Source organism: Danio rerio, chromosome 2, assembly GCF_049306965.1.
Source record: "Danio rerio strain Tuebingen ecotype United States chromosome 2, GRCz12tu, whole genome shotgun sequence".
In the NCBI taxonomy this organism is placed as follows: Eukaryota; Metazoa; Chordata; class Actinopteri; order Cypriniformes; family Danionidae; genus Danio; species Danio rerio.
This window is the reverse complement of record NC_133177.1, coordinates 28,345,703-28,367,233: the sequence shown is the minus strand read 5'-3', so window position 1 is coordinate 28,367,233 and position 21,531 is coordinate 28,345,703. Positions and strand designations below refer to the sequence as shown.

The window sequence follows — 21,531 nt, the reverse complement described above, 5'->3', positions numbered from 1 at the left end:
TTTTCGCTGTACTGGTTGTTACCAGGTTACAGAAAAAAAACATGCTCAAAATATCCAATTAGAAAAGGGAAACCGAAAAGCAATACAGTGTTCACGACATCACAAAGAAGATAGCATTTAAAGGTTTAAAAGTACAAACCGTTTTTAATTAAAAATTTAACTTTAGTGACAAGGCAGCGATTGAACCAGTAACGATCCAGTCTACTGTCCTGAGAGTCTCTCATGCTGGGCCAGGGCTATCGGGTAGTCCTTATCGTTGTGCCTAGGACTAGGCGATTTTGCCTAAAATCTAAACCTCAATTAATTTAACATTTTAACTTGATTATGATTAATGAACAATGATTTTTATTTTATTTTTTGCTACTTTTACTTTTGCTAGGCTTTATTTACATGGCTCAGCAACATGGACAACTCCAAATGGTGTTAAAAGTGTCACATACTGTATTTATAAGGTATAACTCACCTAAAAATGTCATTTCTGTCTTAATGTTATGACATACTTGGGACCGCAAAATCTCGTATTAGCTGACGAGCTGTTTGTTTACAACGAGAGGATGTGCGTGTGCCCACCAATGAAGTCTTTAGAGAATATAGGCATGTGAATAACAGGTAATAAAGTTGTAAATAGCGTTCAGTTTGTTGCACCGAGCGATTGTTGGAGAGCCGCACAGGAAGTATGATTTGCATATATGCACATCATTTAAATGATCATATCGCATTTTACAGTTATGATTACGACAATCATTTGACATTTTTTTTCTTTCATAAGGAATACAACGTGTTGTGCATCAAAATAAATGTCAGTATAAACAGTGGCAGTATAAATACTCTAGCCTATATAATGTTGAATATATTGCAAGAGGGAATCTGATAATGACAAATGTCTCATTTTACCAGTGAAAAAAAGGTTTGATAATGTTGTCAATTACAAATGGCAAACATAAGTCTCAAACACAATAATTCAAATTCAGAATTATGAATAATTGTATTCTGTTGTCATCACTTTATACTGTGCATTAACAACCAGGACAAAAAGTCCAGTAAAGTCTGTTTAAGTCCACCAAGTCTATACCAGTTTTAGCATTTTAACCAACAACACAACTACAGATAGACCAAATATTATAATAGTTGTTTTACCATTTTTACCATATGTTTAAGCAATAACAGTAATAATAGGTTACTCACATTACCCTTTATTTTACCTCTACAGAATCGTGATCATGATTTTAAGCAAAAAAAAGTGATTCTCACTTTAGCCAAAATCGTGCAGCCCTAATTGTGACCAATTATGACTATCCAATAGGGCAGGGCTATTCAATTGGCGCCTGCCCTTTGAATAGCCAGCCCCCGAGGCACTTTGTTCCGGCCCTCCAAACAGTGCGACCAAAACATCAAAAATAAATTAAGTTCAGTCGACAAACGGCCGCTATGGTTATGAAGTGACGTGCGTCTCTGTTCAATAACAGCACGAGCTGCAGTTAAAGGCTGCACAGAGCGTAAGTCATCATAAGCGAGTGGTGCAGGCAGCCGAAAACATGTTTGTAGAAAAGGTTATTTGTACAATGCACTGATATCGTTAACAGGGATGCAACGATTAGCTGATTTAACAATTAACTGCTCTTTAATTCGTCACAGATTTTTAATTGTAAAGTCTTCTCTAAGCCGCATTTCTGTTGCACGGAACGAAACGAAACCGCTGCAAAATGCCAAGTTGCCTGTCGCTAGTTTTAAGTTTGAAGTACACTGAGGCTAATACACATGCATACAGGATTAACTAAGCAGTGGCCGTTACCATATCATGTCTTTTCCGCTTGCAAGTTTGTTATTTCTAATGTAAGAATAGATGACAATATGCGGGCGCCAGCGGAGCGGCGCGCTTGCGGCGTGCTTGCGGCTTTCCGGGTGCACGCAGTAGAAAACATCTCACAGTGAGATTGTGCGTGCCTTTCAGTGCAATGTAAAGAAAAGATATGTTAGACGAGTTATTATTAAAATTATTATGTATGCCTAAACGCAGATGGCAACAACAGTTAATCTAAATAGCTACTTACCTAATATAAAGCTTGAATTTAAATTAGACGTGATAACCGTGAAATAATGAGTATTTTTTAGACTATATAATCGTACAACCAAAATCCAAATAATTGTTATGCAGTTCAAAACATAACATATGAATGTGTCTGAATGTAGAAGAAGCTTACTTCAGCACTGCACTGCTTTTGTTGTGCTCTGAAATACAACATTTGAATGTTTGTTAAAAAAAAAAAAAAGAAGTTTATTGTACAATGCACTGATGTTATGTAGTTTCAAAATACAATATATTAACATTTTTATGTAGAAAAAGCCAACATGGGTGTCTTAAGGAGCAAAAATATACAGCATATAGACTCTTATGCAGTTGTGTCATCACTCATGTAGCAAAATCTTTCCGGCCCTTCGTTTGGGATGCTTTTCATGAACCGGCCCCCATGACAAACTAATTGAATAGTCCTGCAATAGGGTGTTCAATATTTAACACTAGTTTAAGCAACAGTAGTTTAAAAATGTTTTGCGAAGTGTGGTTTTGTGCTTTGCCCTGGCCAGTTTATGCCTGTCTTTATGAATGAATCATTGGCATTAAAAACACTGATTCAGGAATAACAACCACAGTTTTCTCTCAGAGTTTGTTTTACAACCTATAACCTACACAACAATGTAGCTAAAAGGAAATGTTTTCCTTTGTGCATTGGTGTTTGCAAAGCTTGTTGTTGTACAATGATGAAACAATTGCTGATCACATGGATTTGCAACAAAACCTTTAGTTGATGATGCTACCTTGTGAAAAACATTACACATACAGTCCTTTAATCTGCCATTGTTGTTTTGGTCGTCAAGTCTCCCAAAAGTATGTTTCGTTTTGTTTTTTACACTGAGATGATGATAGATAACAGTAGCGTGGAGGCAATAGTGTATATGCATAGCTTCCCCTACCGATAAACGTCCGGCAACCGGTTAATGTGACTTTTTAAAAACTTTCCAGCATCGATGTTGTAATGTAATTAAAATATGATCGGTTAAATAGACTTAAGTATTGATTTAGATGTTCGAGTGTAAAACGAGATGAAAAGCTGTTTACATGGATCAGCAGGCTAGCACAGAAACTTCACTGAAAATACTAGAGTAAAATAAATTTTCATCTTTTAAAGACATGGCACAGAAAAATGTCATTTAATGCAGTGCTTCATGTACATTATGAGACCCACTTTCTGTCATATATCAATCTGGCAATGAATATCATTGATTTTTAAATAAAAAAAAAACCTTAAACGAGGCGATTTTGTAACAGTATATAGTTCATTGTAAGCGCTTTACTGGGTTACTGAAAATTAAAAGTCCTTTTGCATATACCCTACAGTAGAACAAAATCTGCTCTCAGGAACTAATTTTAGGTTTTCCTGTTGTTCTTTATGCCATATAAACTGATTTTCTGTGATCACTTTATTTGGAAGTATTTTCATTAGCAAAACAGACCGACAATATTGTGTCTAATATGCAAAGTCCAAACTATTAAGTACATGTCTGCTGGTGGTACAAAGCATGTGTCAAACTTGTCCATGAGTATACAGACAGCTATGTGCAAGATGGAGTGGGATGCAGAAAACTACACCCACTCAGTATTAACTTTTTTGTTTGTTAAACGGTTTTATTAAATCGATATTACATTTGCAAGGCTATTTTAAACCCTCTTCTAATAAACAACTTTTCCCCAGTTTATGTTTTTTTAAGATCAATGTTTTAGTTTGCAGAAGTGAGATGATGCATAAAAATTTGATGTGATTTCCACTTCTTCACACACCAAGCACTGCTTTAGATGTGGTGGAGAAAAGAAACCAGTGGAGCAGACTGCATTTATGACTGTAGAATTCATCTTATGTTGCTGAACACTGTTATTAGACTAAATAAATTCATTATTAATAGACTGAAAAGAGTGTTTAAAGAGAATTAACTTTTCAAAAAATAGAAAAAATTTATGAATTTAAGTATTAGTCATTTTGTACCAACTGATATGTGAAATTGGCAAACTATTTTCAATTCCAGCCAAGTATTTTATGTATGGTCACTATCAACAGTGGCTAACTTGCACAATTTAATTCATATAAAAATATTGCAAAATATTAAAAAGGTGATGTGACCCCAAACCCCACCTCTAATCCCAGGGTTTCTGCAAGTTTCACAAAGTTAAATTTAAGACACTTTAAGACCTTTTTAAGACCAACAAGAATGAATTGTAAAACCTATAAAGAACTAAACGCTACTGATTTTTTAATAACTTTAAAAAAACATAAGAAATTATGCACATATGTATGTATGTATGCACAACATACTGTTATAATATCAGGTATAAACAGAGATTTGCCAAAAGCTTTGTATTATTGGTGATTAGATGTGTTGAATCGATTGGGTAGTTTTACATAAACTAAAAAAAATTAACGCCTGTTTAAAATAAATGACAAACAAGACCGGTGGACAGCCTGAAACCCAACTGTCATTGGTGTCATTGGTGGATGGGCAAACTGAACTTACAGGGTGTCCTTTACACTGATGCATTAATCATTATAGTGACGACAGCCAATTACATCCAGCTTGGACCATGACACAAAAAAGGCACAGAAGTAGAACTAGTATCAAGATGAAGATTGATCGTAAAGTAATTACTAAGTTTTATAGAATGAGCCTATGTTGGAATCATCCTAATCAATCAAAAAATTGTAATTTTTCCCAAATAGAGATATTCAAGTCCTTTGGTGAAATAGTATCATCACAATATATTGCAGAATAACAAAATATTGCAATCTTAGAATTATCCAAAACCGTGCACCCCCTATTCATTTCCATTTACATGTTCAAATAGCCATAAAAAACAATAATGTCCAAGTATTTATTTTCAAACAAATTTAAATTTTAATCATAACAGAAAAGGTGTGCTCAAATTTCTTTATTTTTTAGGCAACTTGAAACATCACACTTTTAATGGCCCATCTGATATTGGGAATACAGCACTCAGTTTTACTTTTATAGAATTTTGGATTCCAAATAAAAAAAGGAATTATATTTCCATAATAATATATAAGACTAGCACAAAATATAATGCATATAAATTTAATGTATTGCTCTTAATCCCCCAATAACTAATCACTAATGTTGTGTCTAGCATACTATGCCATGAGCTCTAAGTTATCGGAAATGAAACTAGAATGATTTATTTACACATTACTGCCAATTCACCTGGTTTGAGAAGATCTATCAACTAACAGACGGGGTTTGCTTTTCTCAGATTAATTGATTTTTCCTATATTGTCTGGTTAGTAAACCCTGTTAACGTCATTCTGAACAGGCAGACTTGCAATTATAAAAAAGACACGTACAATCACATGTGCCTTCTATCTGACTGTTAGGAAGGAAGATGTCATTATAATTGTTTTGTTGAGAGGAGTAATGGAAAACCGATGGAAAAAACAGGTTTTCGATGCTAAAAGACTTGGTGAGCCATTGTTAAACAAGACGTCACAGCTTTTGACAGTAATGTAGAAATGAAATCAATAGAGTACTAAAAAACTTTCAGTACTTTCAATCCTTTAAGATAGAGAATGTGCAGAGAATGAAAACAACAACATAGTGGCCTTGTTCTATTTTCAGTCTATTTTCAGCCAGGTATGCATTTCAGATACTGAACTGGAGTCAGTTTTCTCCAGATGTTTTTTTAATGGCCACACTTTCAACCACAGGATGTGCTCTGTGCTTTTGTTGACTTCTTATGGGTAACTATGCACAAAAAAGGGAACATCATTTGCACATCACAGAACAAATCAGCTAGTGGTTTTCCTGCTTGTGTTGAAGTGCAACATTCTGGGAGGACACATTTCTGCAACATCACTGTAATATTACAATACTGACATACAACACTGCAGAGAGACCACATATGTTATCAACCTGATCTCATGGTAAAGCACAACTACTTTGGTAATACAATAAGCTTCCATTAGCTATCTTAGTTAATGTATTTGGTAACATATCAAACAAAAAATTGCGACATATTAATCATAGTTCAACATTTACTAATGCATTGTTAAATTACACAGTTGTGCATACACAATGTTACAGTTAGCATGAACTAACAATGACTACGTTTACATGGACATCAGTAAAATTTGCCGTAATTTGAAGAGGACTAAAATAAGATTAAGGTGTTTACATGAGTTGCCTTTTGAATGTTCCTTTCATGTTCCCATTTTACATGTTTAAGTATTTAGTTCGATTAACATAATTTCGTGATCATTCAACAGTAGTTTCCTCTGACATTTTACGTAACATCAGTTCCTGTTTGTCATGGCACCGTATGGTGGCCGGGAGAGCTTAACATGCTGCAATGGAGAAAACACATGCAATACAAAAATCGGCAGCAAAATGAGAAAAGATCTTCATCCTCACAACGCATGCACATAAAAAATGCGCTGCATTTTCTCACAACGCAAACTAATTTAAAAATATGCTGAATTTTCTCACAATGCAAATAAATTAATAAAACTCGCTGCATTTTTTCACAAGGCAAACTAATTTTAAAAATATGCGGCATTTTCTTACAATGCAAATAAATAAATAAAACTCGCTGCATTTTCTCACAAGGCAAACTAATTAAAAAAATATGCGGCATTTTCTTACAATGCAAATAAATTAATAAAACTTGCTGCATTTTCTCATAACGCAAATAAATTAATAAAACTCACTGCATTTTCTCAAAACGCAAACAAATTTTAAAATGTGCTGCATTTTCTCACAAAGCAAAGTAATTAATAAAGTGCGATGCATTTTCTCACAACGCAAACAAATAAAAAAACTAGCTGCATTTTCTCACAACGCAAATAAATTATTAAAACTCGCTGCATTTTCTCACAACGTAAACTAATTAAAAAATGTGCTGCATTTTCTCACAACACAAATAAATTAATAAAACTCGCTACATTTTCTCACAACGTAAACTAATTTAAAAATGCGTTGCATTTTCTCACAACACAAATAAATTAATAAAATGCGCTGCATTTTCTCACAACGTAAACTAATTAAAAAATGTGCTGCATTTTCTCACAACACAAATAAATTAATAAAACTCGCTACATTTTCTCACAACGTAAACAAATTAAAAAACTAGCTGCATTTTCTCACAACGCAAATAAATTATTAAAACTCGCTGCATTTTCTCACAACGTAAACTAATTAAAAAATGTGCTGCATTTTCTCACAACACAAATAAATTAATAAAACTTGCTACATTTTCTCACAACGTAAACTAATTTAAAAATGCGTTGCATTTTCTCACAACACAAATAAATTAATAAAACTCACTACATTTTCTCACAACGTAAACTAATTTAAAAATGTGTTGCATTTTCTCACAATGAAAATAAATTAATAAAACTTGCTGCATTTTCTCACAATGCAAATAAATTAATAAAATGCGCTGCATTTTCTCACAACGCAAACAAATTAAAAAACACGCTGCATTTTCTCACAATGCAAATAAATTAATAAAATGCGCTGCATTTTCTCACAACGCAAACAAATTAAAAAACGCGCTGCATTTTCTCACAATGCAAATAAATTAATAAAACTCGCTACATTTTCTCACAACGTAAACTAATTTAAAAATGCGTTGCATTTTCTCACAACACAAATAAATTAATAAAATGCGCTGCATTTTCTCACAACGTAAACTAATTAAAAAATGTGCTGTATTTTCTCACAACACAAATAAATTAATAAAACTCGCTACATTTTCTCACAACGTAAACTAATTTAAAAATGCGTTGCATTTTCTCACAACAAAAATAAATGAATAAAACTCACTACATTTTCTCACAACGTAAACTAATTTAAAAATGTGTTGCATTTTCTCACAATGAAAATAAATTAATAAAACTTGCTGCATTTTCTCACAATGCAAATAAATTAATAAAATGCGCTGCATTTTCTCACAACGCCAACAAATTAAAAAACACGCTGCATTTTCTCACAATGCAAATAAATTAATAAAATGCGCTGCATTTTCTCACAACGCAAACAAATTAAAAAACGCGCTGCATTTTCTCACAACGCAAACAAATTAAAAAACACGCTGCATTTTCTCACAATGCAAATAAATTAATAAAATGCGCTGCATTTTCTCACAACGCAAACAAATTAAAAAACGCGCTGCATTTTCTCACAATGCAAATAAATTAATAAAACTCGCTACATTTTCTCACAACGTAAACTAATTTAAAAATGCGTTGCATTTTCTCACAACACAAATAAATTAATAAAATGCGCTGCATTTTCTCACAACGTAAACTAATTAAAAAATGTGCTGTATTTTCTCACAACACAAATAAATTAATAAAACTCGCTACATTTTCTCACAACGTAAACTAATTTAAAAATGCGTTGCATTTTCTCACAACAAAAATAAATGAATAAAACTCACTACATTTTCTCACAACGTAAACTAATTTAAAAATGTGTTGCATTTTCTCACAATGAAAATAAATTAATAAAACTTGCTGCATTTTCTCACAATGCAAATAAATTAATAAAATGCGCTGCATTTTCTCACAACGCCAACAAATTAAAAAACACGCTGCATTTTCTCACAATGCAAATAAATTAATAAAATGCGCTGCATTTTCTCACAACGCAAACAAATTAAAAAACGCGCTGCATTTTCTCACAATGCAAATAAATTAATAAAATTAATAAAACAGATTCGGCATGATCCGGTTGGTTGCCGTGGATGAAAGTGAAGATTGTTGGGGAGTCGAGGAAGAAAGTTAGAGTGAATAGCGGATGGAGGAGGACGGCGGGTGAAGAAGGAGAATGGTAAAATGAGGTGCTGGATCAGATTTCAGATTTTTTTAGGGTGTTCCAGCACAAATTAAGCCCTGGTTTTAGGGTCCCCTTGAAACATTTCTATTGTTTTCTGTGCTAATTAAAGGTGTTGTGAGAAATTGCAGGCTTTTTCGTAATTTGTTTGCATTGTGAGTAAATGCAGCACGTTTTGTTAATTTGTTTGCGTATTGAAATAATGCAGCACGTTTTTTAAAATTGTTTTTGCATTGTGAGAATTAGCAACACGTGTGCTATTACATGAATTAAGATCTTTTCTGAATTTGCTGGGTTTTTTTGTAATTGCATTGATTTTGGGCGTTTAATCTTTAATTTTGCGACAAATTCAACTGCAGTTAACAGATGTGCAAACAGATGAAGATGGATACAAATTCTCAAGCAACTGGCCACCTCTGCCATTTCATTCACTAAATTTTCATTCATGCCCCACTGACAAAGTCACTTTAAAGTTAAGGCATTTCATAATGTTCATTTCTTCCAGAATTCTCAGCATAGTCATCGTTTCCTTGCGTCCTTGCACGAAGCCATTTGTTTGTTATCAAATGTCTGACAACTCAACACAGCAATATTGTTACTAAAATTGGTATACTTCAGATGTGGCACAGATTTGATTATTTTTGTTTAGTTTGATTATGACTTTAGTTTACCGTAATCAAAAATCGCTGTTTACATGGTGGACTCTTAATCAGATTATGTCTTAATTGTATTAAAATCTAAGTATTGATGTCCATGTAAACAAACTCACTGAACAACTTTAGGTAAAACTTCAGTTAAAGTATCAACTCCCACTAATAACTACTGACTTATTTCCTGCCTATTGTTAACATATTGTTAAGATAGGTTAATTAACTTTCTGTTTGAGCATTATCGACTCTCCGTTTTCTGTTTAGCCAATCCTACCCAACACCTAAACTCATCTACTACTTTACTTACTATTTAGCAAATTAGTAGTTTAAGCTAAAAGTCTTAGCTAAGGGTTTGTTAACTACAAGAACTGTATCTTAAAACAAAGTGTGATCTAATTTTCATTCATTCATTTTCTTTTCAGCTTAGTCCCTTATTAATCAGGGGTCGCCACAGCGGAATTAACTACCTACTTATCCAGCATATATTTTACGCAGCGGATACCCTTCCAGCTACAACACATCACTGGGAAACATCCATGCACACTCATTCACACACATACAGACAATTTATCCTTTCCAACTCACCTATAGCAAATGTCTTTGCACTTGTGAGGGAAACCCACACAAACATGGGGAGAACATGCAAACTCCACACAGAAATGCCAACTTACCCAGCCAAGGCTCGAACCAGCAACCCTCTTGCTGTGAGCGTGAGCCAATTGTGCTACCCAATGTGCCAAGCCCTGACCCAACTTTATTTTTATCAATTAACAATAACAAAAATGCATAATTAGAGTAATAAATCCATTGCTTATTGTTTGTGGACGTTAATAAATACATTAACTAATATTTACTAATGGGAAATTATTTAAAAATATTACCACTTAATCTTTTGCACTGTTTTTAGAGAAATTGTATCTACAAATGAGACAGCAAAAAGTCATTCAAATTAGCAACTAATTCACAAAACAAAATAAAAAGTTGACATGATAGCGTATTGGCTTTTAAAAAAATGGATCACCCAGAGGAACTCATGCAATTATGGGGAGAACATGCAAACTCCACACACAGAAACACCAACTGGCCCAGCCAAAGCTTGAACCAGCGATATTGTAGCTGTGAGGTGAATGTGCTACCCACTGCGCCACCGTGCAGCCATTTTAAATATTATAAGCAGAAAATAATTTTTCAAAACTTTCAAATATATATATATATCAATGTATCATTTCAGCCTTGATATCGCAATGTACAAATCTGCAATAGTTACATTTTCATTACATTTTGACAAGATGTCACAGGATCTGCAATGTCAGATTGGGATTATTTTACATTTGATTATTGTGTTTCTGAACCTCAATGCTGTTAGACTCCACCGAAAACAATAAAGAGCTGTTTGCTTCATTTGGTGGATTTTTGTAGCAGATGCTCTCCCCTAAAATTACAAATACTTTCCAAAAAGTTACTAAAACTCAAGTCATCTTGTGAAATTATATTTAAAATGCAATATAATTGCAGAAAAACTAAATATTGCATAGTGTTACCACGACTGGGGTGGAGTGACAGGAGACAACAGGAGGTAAGATCTAATATGCAGTTTTATTCAAAGTCAGGCAAGCCGTGGTCATCAGGTGCAAACGGGTATGTTAAGGCAGTCCAGAATCATCCTCAATATAACAGGCTATGGGTCTAAAGGCAGGCGGCTAAACAGGATAACAAGGAATGCAAAGCTAGGGTCTAAACACGGATAAACAAGACAGGGAGAAATGCTTCGTAATGTCACACTGGGAAAACAAGACTCGGCAAACTGGTGGCGTGAGAGAGTGGCTTATGAATGGAATGAAATCAGTCTGTGAACAAGGCTCAGCTGGTGATGCAATCAGGATAGATGAATGAACAGACGTGTGTGTTTGGGAGCAGTGCATGTATGAATGTGTAGTCCTGGGAAAAGCGGAAATGTAGTTTAGAGAGTTTGTGTGAAAACCAGCGATCTTCTGGGAAGCGATCGCTGGTTGTGTAACACATAGTCAGTTTTTTCAAATATAGTGCAGTCTATATATATATATATATATATATATATATATATATATATATATATATATATATATATATATATATATATATATATATATATATATTTTTTTTTTTTTTTTTTTAATTAAAAACTATGAACAGTTAGTGACTTGCTTTTAACTGTTTTATAATCCAGACCAGGGACTTAGAATTCATCGATACATCAGTGTCATTGGTAATTATTACGGCTGCACAATATTGGAAAAATCTGACATTGCGATATTTTATTTAGCTGTGACTTATATTTGCGATATCAATACAATTTGGTCAGACGACGTGAATAGCTTTATTTGGAATGAAATCACTAACTTTGATTGGCATTATCTTGTAGAGGAGTGAATCAAAGAAATTGCAAAAGATTGCAAAATTGCAAAAGATTAAAGGGAAATAAGAAGTCAGATATTCAGATATAGTAATACGATTACGATGCAATACTATGATGATATTTTACCTTTGATAATGATAGATCACAATATCGGCGATACATTGCAGGAAAACCATCCATAATATATCATGATACTTGTAAATGGTCAAGGAAAAATGCATCAGAAAGTTATAAGATTTATTTATTTTATTAACAGCACATATATTTCTAAGAATCGCAACATTGATATATGTTCGATTCGCTATAATGAGAAGCGCCACCTCATGCATATCACTATTTTGTCCTGCCCCTACCGAATAATCAAATGTAATGTAAAATGTAAACACTGCACATTCTTCATTGCTGATCAACTAATAATCCCAACTCCTAATTGCAGATGTGACTATTGTGAATACACACATTGCGATATCGTTGCTGAAATGATAGATTGTGCAGCTTTACTATTATAAACTACCACACTTTACTTTAAGGTACGGTTCTTGCTATTAAACTATTAACTGAGACTTTAAGCACAATAAAGAACTCATTTCCTGCTCTTATTAAGGTAGCTGTGTTTAGACACTGGGCAGGATTATGGATATAGAACAAGACCATACTTTATAAGTACTTATAAACAGTCAATATATTTATAATAAGCATGTAATAAGCCAGTACTTAATTTGTTACCATTTTTAGCTTCTGTCATCTTTATTAGTTTTGTTTTTTTAAATATATTTAGCTTACTTCATTGTGTTGTTTCATTACACTACAAAAAGTTTCTATCATTAAAACTTCTCTCAACAAAATAAAACAAATATTGAAATTCTGATGTACAACAAAGCCTACACCATAGGAAGCAAGCATGTTACGCAAGAGATTGGGGAATGCTCTTCTGTTTGTGAAATAAAGCCAAACTTTACTGAGAGCAACTGCTCCCTAATATTTCCTCCACATTCACCAAAGAGAGCCTCCAAAATCATTTATAATTCATTCGCCTCTCAGGTTTAACCCAAAACACTACAAACCTGTCTCAGTAAAACAGAGAAATGACAGCAAGAACACAGGTGAAGTGAAGTTTCACTACTTGTGTGATCTTCCTTTAGTCTGACAATGGCACAGATGAAAACAAAAGGTGAAACATTCACCCATCCTCCTCCTCCTCCCCATCACCAAACACCTTTACTCAAAAGTCTCACATACATATTCCCCTATTACAGCAACAGTATTGCACCTGTCTGGCTCCTTCTCTGCTCATCACACTGGGATAAATCATGTTAGCATGACTCAAACACACCAGACTACATTTTAAGCTTGCTGTTGACAAGTTAAATCATTTTTGCATTTAAAAGATTAAATAACAGATGTTACACACAAACAACTTGAAAAAAACAAGCCAGCATCTACTAAACTAACGTTACTCAAGCCCGCAACAATCAGTGTTTGCCATAACAAACTGCTCATTATATAATGAGTGCAGATAACAGTCTGCGACAGAGCCGATGCAGCTCTGCAAATACACATGAGCTCAATTACACTGGTGCATTCAGAAAACCAGCCTCATGACCGGGATGTGTGTGCCATCCTGGCCGCGGTCGAGCAGCTGGAGCCCGGCTGCACGAGTGAGGATCTGGCCTGAGGAGATGCAGCCAGTGCGAGAGCAGAGCAGCAGCACAGCCCATCCCCCACCAGCGCCGCCGTCCTCCATCTTTAATCTCCAGACCCGCTACTCTTCACACCCCAATAACGGCACAAAAAACGCATTTAACTCACCTGGGATGCTCATGGTCGTAAAGGTCGGCGTTCCCGCTATTTGGAATTCGATAAAACTTTTGCTAAATATGGATTTATTAATTGAAATTTGGACCAGGAGATGGAACCGCGCCTTTCAGAAGAGCAGCAATCCTAAACCGCCATCTGGTGGCATTTTCCACAATCGAATGGCGCGAGTCGAGACCGGAGCCCGAGCGCCCTCTGGCGGACACAGCCGAGAACAGACGACGCTCAGCGGGCGGTGGGGGGAAGGAGGAGAGACCCTGATAACCAGGATGAGCAGACGTGCAGTTTAAACGCTAAAATTGCACTATTTTACTGTTGATATGTGTAGTTTTTATAAAGACGTGCTATTCTTAAATGTAGGCATCACACGTGTCAAATGATAGTGTATTTTGACAACACTATGATTTTTTAGACGAGTAAGTTAACGTATTGTTGTCTCAAGAGCTCTGTAAATTCCAAACAAATATGGCGAAAAAAATAGCAGAAATGTGTTGATTTTGTGTGAAATACTTATAAATATGTTATACGTAACGTGGCGTGTGTATATATATATATATATATATATATATATATATATATATATATATATATATATATATATATATATATATATATATATATATATATATATAATATATATAAACACACACACACACAGTTAAAGTCAGATTCATTAGCCCCCTTTGATTTTCTATTTCATTTTTTAAATATTTCGCAAATGATGTTTAACAGAGCAAGGAAATTTTCACAGTATGTCTGATATATATATTTATTTCATTTTTTTAATGTTTTTAATAATAAGTCTTAGGCTACTTGTTTTATTTCGGCTAGAATAAAAGCAGTTTTCAATTTTCTAAAAGCCATTTTAAGGACAAAATTATTAGCTCATTTAGGCCATGTTTTTTCAATAGTCTACAGAAGAAACCATCTTTATACAATAACTTGCCTAATTACCCTAACCTGCCTAGTAAACCTAAATAACCTAGTTAAGCCTTTAAATGTCACTTTAAGCTGTATAGAAGTGTCTTAAAAATATCTAGTCAAATATTATTTACTGTCATCATGGCTAAGATAAAATAAATCAATTATTAAAAATGAGTTATCAAAACTATTATGTTATATTAATGTGTTGAAAAAATCTCTCTGTTAAACAGAAAATGGGAAAACAATAAACAGGGGGGCTGATAATTCTGATAATTCTGACTTCAACTGTATGTATGTATACAACTATAACTATTAAATATATAACTAATAAAACACATTATGCTTTTTCTTATATACATTTGCCTTATAGATTTATACATCTGTTTCATAAATTGTCAAAAACCACATTTTCAGCTAAAACTATTTATTGTTGAACTGAAGAAACAAAGTGGCCACATGATGAGTTGTCTGTAACAGTAAATTAATCTATTAATGGGTAAACTATCTATTGAAATAATATTCTAATTTGTAATGTAATGATTTGATGTATTCTTTATTCTAACTTTTTTAGCGTAGCCAATATCAAAACGTACCTAATGATCAATTGAATGATATGTTTTGCATCCTTTTTATTCCTCTTTTCTATTTATTGCATTAACTGATCTTGTCAGCCAGGTTTTCTTCAGCCTTATGCACTTCTTTTATGTGAGAAAAACATATTAAAGCTCTTGCTCTTCAGTAATTGACTAATCTGTGGTGACCTTTGGGTAATTGCACTCAGGGATTGGAGTGTAATGTATGTGGGTGGTCTTCACGCTGAGATGGCCTAAAGCTGTGGTCTGGTCCAGACTGGTCCTCTCATCCTGTTGCAAGTGTGATGAGTCATTCGAACAAGGAGAAAGGTCTGAATCACAAAACACACAGCGGATTTGCCAATATACAACAAAGTTTAATAAGATGACAATGAAATGTCTTTGTGATATTTGCCTTCTCAAAATTGAAACAGGAAATAAAACAAATATGCAAAACAAAGCCTTTGCTGACAGCTGATCGCAAAAACATGTTTGTCACGTTTTTAGGATATGGTCAGGGGCTTTACTACAAATTCACATCTTAATATTAAAATAATAATTGGGATTTGTCTGAATAATTTGTGGTACATGTTATAAATATTGACATTGTTATAAATATTGACATTAAAATATATCTGACCTTTAGAAGGTATACTTCATTTAAATAGTGTTAAATTCTTTTTTAGGGTGACAGCTATTATGCAGCTATTAAAAATTGGTTTTTAAAAAATGTATACTTTGTATCGCTCAAATCATGAACTTTAACTCAATTCAAGTTTTTTTTGTGTGTGTGTGTGTGTGTGTGTGTGATGTTGAATGAACATTATTACACATTGAGTTTTATTTTTCAAAGTTTTACTTTTACATTAACCTTTTCTAAAGTTTATACCTTATTTGAAACGCAAAAACATCTCATATTACACCCATATACTATTAAAAATTTACTTTTTTATTTTACTTTACTTTTTTGAAGTTATCTACTATTTTGTCTCAATAAAATAACAATGATTTATTTTAATGTAATACAAAAGTACTTTTTATAATAAGGCAGCAATCTAACAAAATAAAATCATTTGTTTTAAAATCTGTCAGCCAGTTTAGAACTCACATCATTATTATTTTACAATAAAACATATGTATAGATTTTTTTTTTTTACTAGCAGGAGATGATATTTAAATGTTTCATTAATTGTTTTACTCTTAAAAACATTAAGTGTTTTTGAACAGTTAAATGAGCATTAACTGAATACAGGGGTATTTTAAAGGGCACCTATTTTACCCCTTTTTCAAGATTTAAGATAAGTCTTTTATGTCTCCAGAATGTGTCTGTAGTTCTCCACGCCCACCCTCCCCACGTCCCTGTCAGTGTGTGCCTCAATCTCTAGCTGCGTGCATCAGATAAACAGCGCAGTGACAGACATAAAAAAAGCAGATCTCACTTAACGTTTGTGAGAAAAACTACAGTAAGAACTTTCCCAATGATTATTTGATGTATTTGTTGTGGAGTTAATTCAAGCCTTTCTGCAACGATGGGTCGCACACAATTTCATTACAAAGTTCAACTTTGTAACTGCGTTTAACTTTGCACTGCTTTTGCATGGCAAATCTAACAGGACGCACGTTAATATCCACTGCTGTATAGATGTCCCTGTTATGTTAATGTACAAGATAAACCTGATTTACCGTCCACACAAAACAGGATTGAAGCGTGTTCTTTTATAATTGTACTGACATGCGGCTGTGGTGATAAAGTCACAGCAAGCTGAACATCTTTAAATCCCAGTTGCTTTATGCACATCCTGTCTTGTAGATATTATTAAACACGTTACTACGCAAACATGTTAATATGTGGTTGTCAATCAATTTGGTGGGCAGGGAAACCGGACTCCTACGTCACGTTGTGGTGGGCTTCAAAATGGGATGAGTTTGAATCCTGTTTTTAAAAAATAGACTTATTATGTTTATATCACCCTATATGACTGTGGACACATTATACCTGCACAAAGTTCTGTCCAAACAGCTTACAAAAGATGATTTTCATCATATTTGCACTTTTAATTGAATTTTAATGAATAAGAACATGTCCAATGTAAGCTGATATAATAAATAAAAATAATAATAATGATAATGTTGCCTGAAAACCATAATGGTACTGATATACTGAATGCATATATTCATATTTGGATATGTCCTTTACTGACATAATGGCGTATGTCAGTTCTAGCTGGTTTAAAGATTCTCTAAATAAGAGTCCTCCTGGGAATGATGTGAACATGCTGCTCAAAGAGTGTAATACGATGTATGTCTCCTTCATGCCCCATCTCCCTGCCTTTCCTTTGCTTGACGATTAAAAGGCAATGTGATTCACCTCGCCTGGCTGCCTGTGAGCCCAGCAGTTTCTCTCAGGAGCTGTTAAATTTGCAACAGAGTCACAATTTCTGTGGGGACCGATCCTAATCTAGAAGATAAATCCCACAATGCAGACCTCACACTGCAGTGATATCCGATGCCAAACAAGCAACTGTGTTTCTCGAGTTGTTGTTTCACTCTATTTACACTGCAGATGATAAGGACTAGCGGATACTGGATATGACTACAAAACCAGTCATCTGTGAAACTGATAAAAACCAGGTTATTATTCTCCTCACAAACACTTCAGGCTAAAGAGAGCACTTTTTTCCATCTATACTCGTAGGCTTATGTATTTGTATTTCCTGTTCAAGGCCTTCTGTTTTTTCCGCCCAGCTGCCTTCATCATTACATTAGACGCATTGTTGTTTCTGTACACCAATATCTCTCCTCAGCAGTGGCTTTTGTCAGAAGGCTGATGGATTCGAGACGCTCTAACCCAATTAGCTGACTCCAGATTTATGAGCAGAACAAAAGAGAATTTTCTAGGCCTCCCTCTTCTCTCGGGATAAGAAGGGAATGGAAACGAGGCTGAAGTGGAAAGAGTGAGTCACTGATGAGAATGGAGATGGTGACACACATGGCTTCTGACATTAAACGTACACCTCTGGAAGACCTTTATATTTCAAAAAATGTCATGCTCCGTAGTGCTGAGCCAGAAATAAAAGTATTTTGTTCCTTATTGTAATGTTTCTCTATGAAATAAAACACAGAAAAAGAAAATATGTACTTTGCCCATCAGATAATCAATAAATTGTCGTGGTTTGCCATTGGTTGATTTCATGTGAGTTCAAACAAATTCAAAACAAAGATGAGCTAAAACATGTCATCCCAATTCACCCAACTTATTCTTTGTCCAATTTTACCCCTTTTACAAGTTGTAAGATAAGCCTTTGGTGGTTTCAGCTCAAAATCCCCATCAGATTATTTATTATAGTCTTCAGAATCTTCCCATTTTGAGTATACTGTAGCTGTTTTTGTAGCCTGTGGCTTTAGTTGAAAATGAGATGGTTTTTCCCGCCCACCGCTCTCACGTGCGTGTCTACTTGTCATCATGCATTAAGTCAGATAAACAGCCGTCAGTGATAGACTCAGAGAAAGTTGAAATACAGATCATTATTAAAAAATACCAAGTTTATTTCATGCATTTGTGGTGGAGTTTATTCAAACCTTTCTGAAATGATGAGTCTCACACAAATGCTTTTTGCAGTACATACAAACAAATCAAATCACTTTTATTTTCACATCCTCAGTAGCATGTGTACTATGATAAGTAAAAAACGTAGACACATATGTGCGCGCTTACTGACACCATGCTGCCGTGGTGATTTTAGCGGTTAAGAATTACATAGTTTATAACTATGTTTATAAGCCCGTAGCCAATGGGGGGTTTGGATGGTTCGGAAGACCCACCCCTCACTGACAAAGGCCAAAATTTGTCCCATACATGAGCTCATTTGTCCTACTTTGACTACTATGCCATCGTGGTGAAAATAACCAACACAATCTCACAGCAATTCGTAACTTTTTGATTTAGTGGCTAATTCATGTAAATTTGTACGATCTAATTAGTACAATTTAGTACGATTTGCTCATCCCCCAATGACGGTTACATTTAGGGTTGGGGTTGGGTGCCATGCCTCCTTTTTAAAATCATAGAATTTTGTACGATTAAATTAGCCACTAAACTTAAAATAAAATTAAAATACCTAATTTTTTTTGTAAGATCAGGCTGAAATAACCCATCAAAAAAGGCTTTAAGAACAAGCGGAATCCTCTGTTGGCGGTCGCTTCGGTGTGACTTTAGCTAATTAGTTTTGGTCAATGCTAACAAATATTTTTCATGTCTCCAACATCCAGCTATGCAAGAAAACATACAATTTCACAATTTTTCGTTGCTGTGTTGTTTTTAAATGGAAAAAATATTTTACAAGTAACTTTTATTGTAAAATCTTGGACCTTATTCTTAAAACAAAAAAATGACCAATAAAAAGGTGTGAAGCACCAAAAGTGGCCCATATTATAGTTGTATTTTATTAAATTTATTTTGGCTGAAATAGTCAAAAGTGTAGTTATGATGACCATCCGACAAGGTAACTCAGAATAGTGCTTAAAATGTCACTAGAAATTTCATAATTAAACAGAACATGGTGTATAACTAAAAAATAAATCTCTTTAAAAATTAAAAAAAAAAATTTATCCACTTTAAAAAAATTAATAAATAAAATAAAATTCATGCATTCATCACAGAAGGGAGAGGTATCATGAAAAAGTTTATGTAATTTTGTCTTGGTTTAATGAAGCTGGTGTATAATTTTAAACGGCTTGAGACAGTGTCTGGAGTTAACAGAGCAAGAGTGGATTTCCTCTAAAGCACAGCTGTCAAACTCAATTCCAAAAGGGAATGTACAAAACAAAAACTGTCCAAAGCTCTGCACAGTTTAGTTCCAACCCTAATTAAACACACCTGATCAAACTAATTAAGTCCTTCAGGCTTGTTTGAAACCTACAGGTAAGTGTGTTGGAGCAGGGTTGGAACTAAACTGTGCAGGGCTTCGGCCCTCCAGGAATTGAGTTTGACACCCCTGCTCAAAAGCATCAACCCAAAGCTCCAGACTTATTTCATCTCCCAGTTCCTGCTCCCATTGTGATTTTAGGCTCTCCATAAGAGGCAGTTTTTTTGATAACAGTGAGTTATAAATGACTGAAATTGCATAGCAGACCTCGCCTCCAAGCCCTAATAGGTCATCCAGTCCAGCCGTATTAGTCAGGACATTTTTAAAAAGAGACTTGTTGAGTTTATATGTCACTCCAATATGACAGTGGACACACTATACCTACACACAGTTCTGTCTAAACAGCTTCCAAAAGTAGATTTTCATCATAGGTGCCCTTTAAAGCAGGTTCTTTTTTGTGAAAAAACTTTGCGTGTGTCACAAGTGTATGCAAGTCTTGAGACATACTTCCTCAATAACAGACCATTCTGCATAGTTGCATATGTCGTCAATCATCTTGTCACATCATACCATTACCTTCATATTTAATTTCCTACCTTATTGGAGATGCAGCAGCACATTAATCTGCTCTTTGTGGGTTTCTCATGCAGAGAAATCTCCTCAGGTGTTTGCATAATTATCTGTTCAGTAGTTAATGACCAAGCTCGTCTTTTCAAAGCTCACATTGTTGCATATTAAATATAACACAAAAAGGTTAAATATTAATGAACAATATTATAAACAATTTAGGAGTAGCATGGTGGCTTAGTGGTTAGCATTGTGACCTCATAGCAAATAGGTTGCTGGTTCGAGTACCGACTAGGCCACTTGGCATTTCTGTGTGTACTTTGCATGTTCTCCCCATGTATACACAGATTTCTTCCGGGTGCTCCAGTTTCCCCACTGTCCAAAGATATGCGCTACAGGTAAATTGGATGAACTAAATTGGTTGTAGTTCATTCAACTGTGGTGACCCTTGATAAATAAGGGACTAAACCGAAGCAAAATGAATGAATGAACATTTTGACTCAATTCTCTTCACTTAACAGTTGGTTTTATGCCATCTCATCACATTTTGCTCAACACTTTTTTACCAGGTTTGTATTTCAACTCGATTTCAAGCGAAATGTACTGTGGGTAATTTTATCCATTAGATTCACTACAGATCTGCACTTTGAATTTCTACCAAAAACGTAGACCATTGGAGTAACTTTGAAATACTAATTTCTACATAATATAATTTGGGACACACTAACATTATTAATACTATTTAGGATGGAAAGTGTGTGAATTAGGACACAGAAATGAAATGTAGCCACAGAAAAAATAACTAAACCAGGCACAGGTGAACATAATCATTGATCTACTGATTAACCTAC

At 34.4% G+C, this 21,531-nt stretch overlaps 1 protein-coding gene across 4 annotated transcripts in view; it reads right to left on the bottom strand.

Moving 5' to 3' along the window:
* Positions 1–13,915, bottom strand: part of stag1a (STAG1 cohesin complex component a) — an 89,594-nt gene extending 75,679 nt beyond the window's left edge. For 3 of the 4 annotated variants that reach the window (XR_012388540.1, XR_012388542.1, XM_068224602.1), the window contains exon 1: positions 13,747–13,915. The gene's annotated coding sequence lies outside the window, so the exon portion shown is untranslated. The remainder of the gene's footprint in view (positions 1–13,746) is intronic. The other variant, NM_001362340.1, reaches the window with a different exon arrangement.
* Between the last annotated feature and the right edge of the window lie 7,616 nt (positions 13,916–21,531).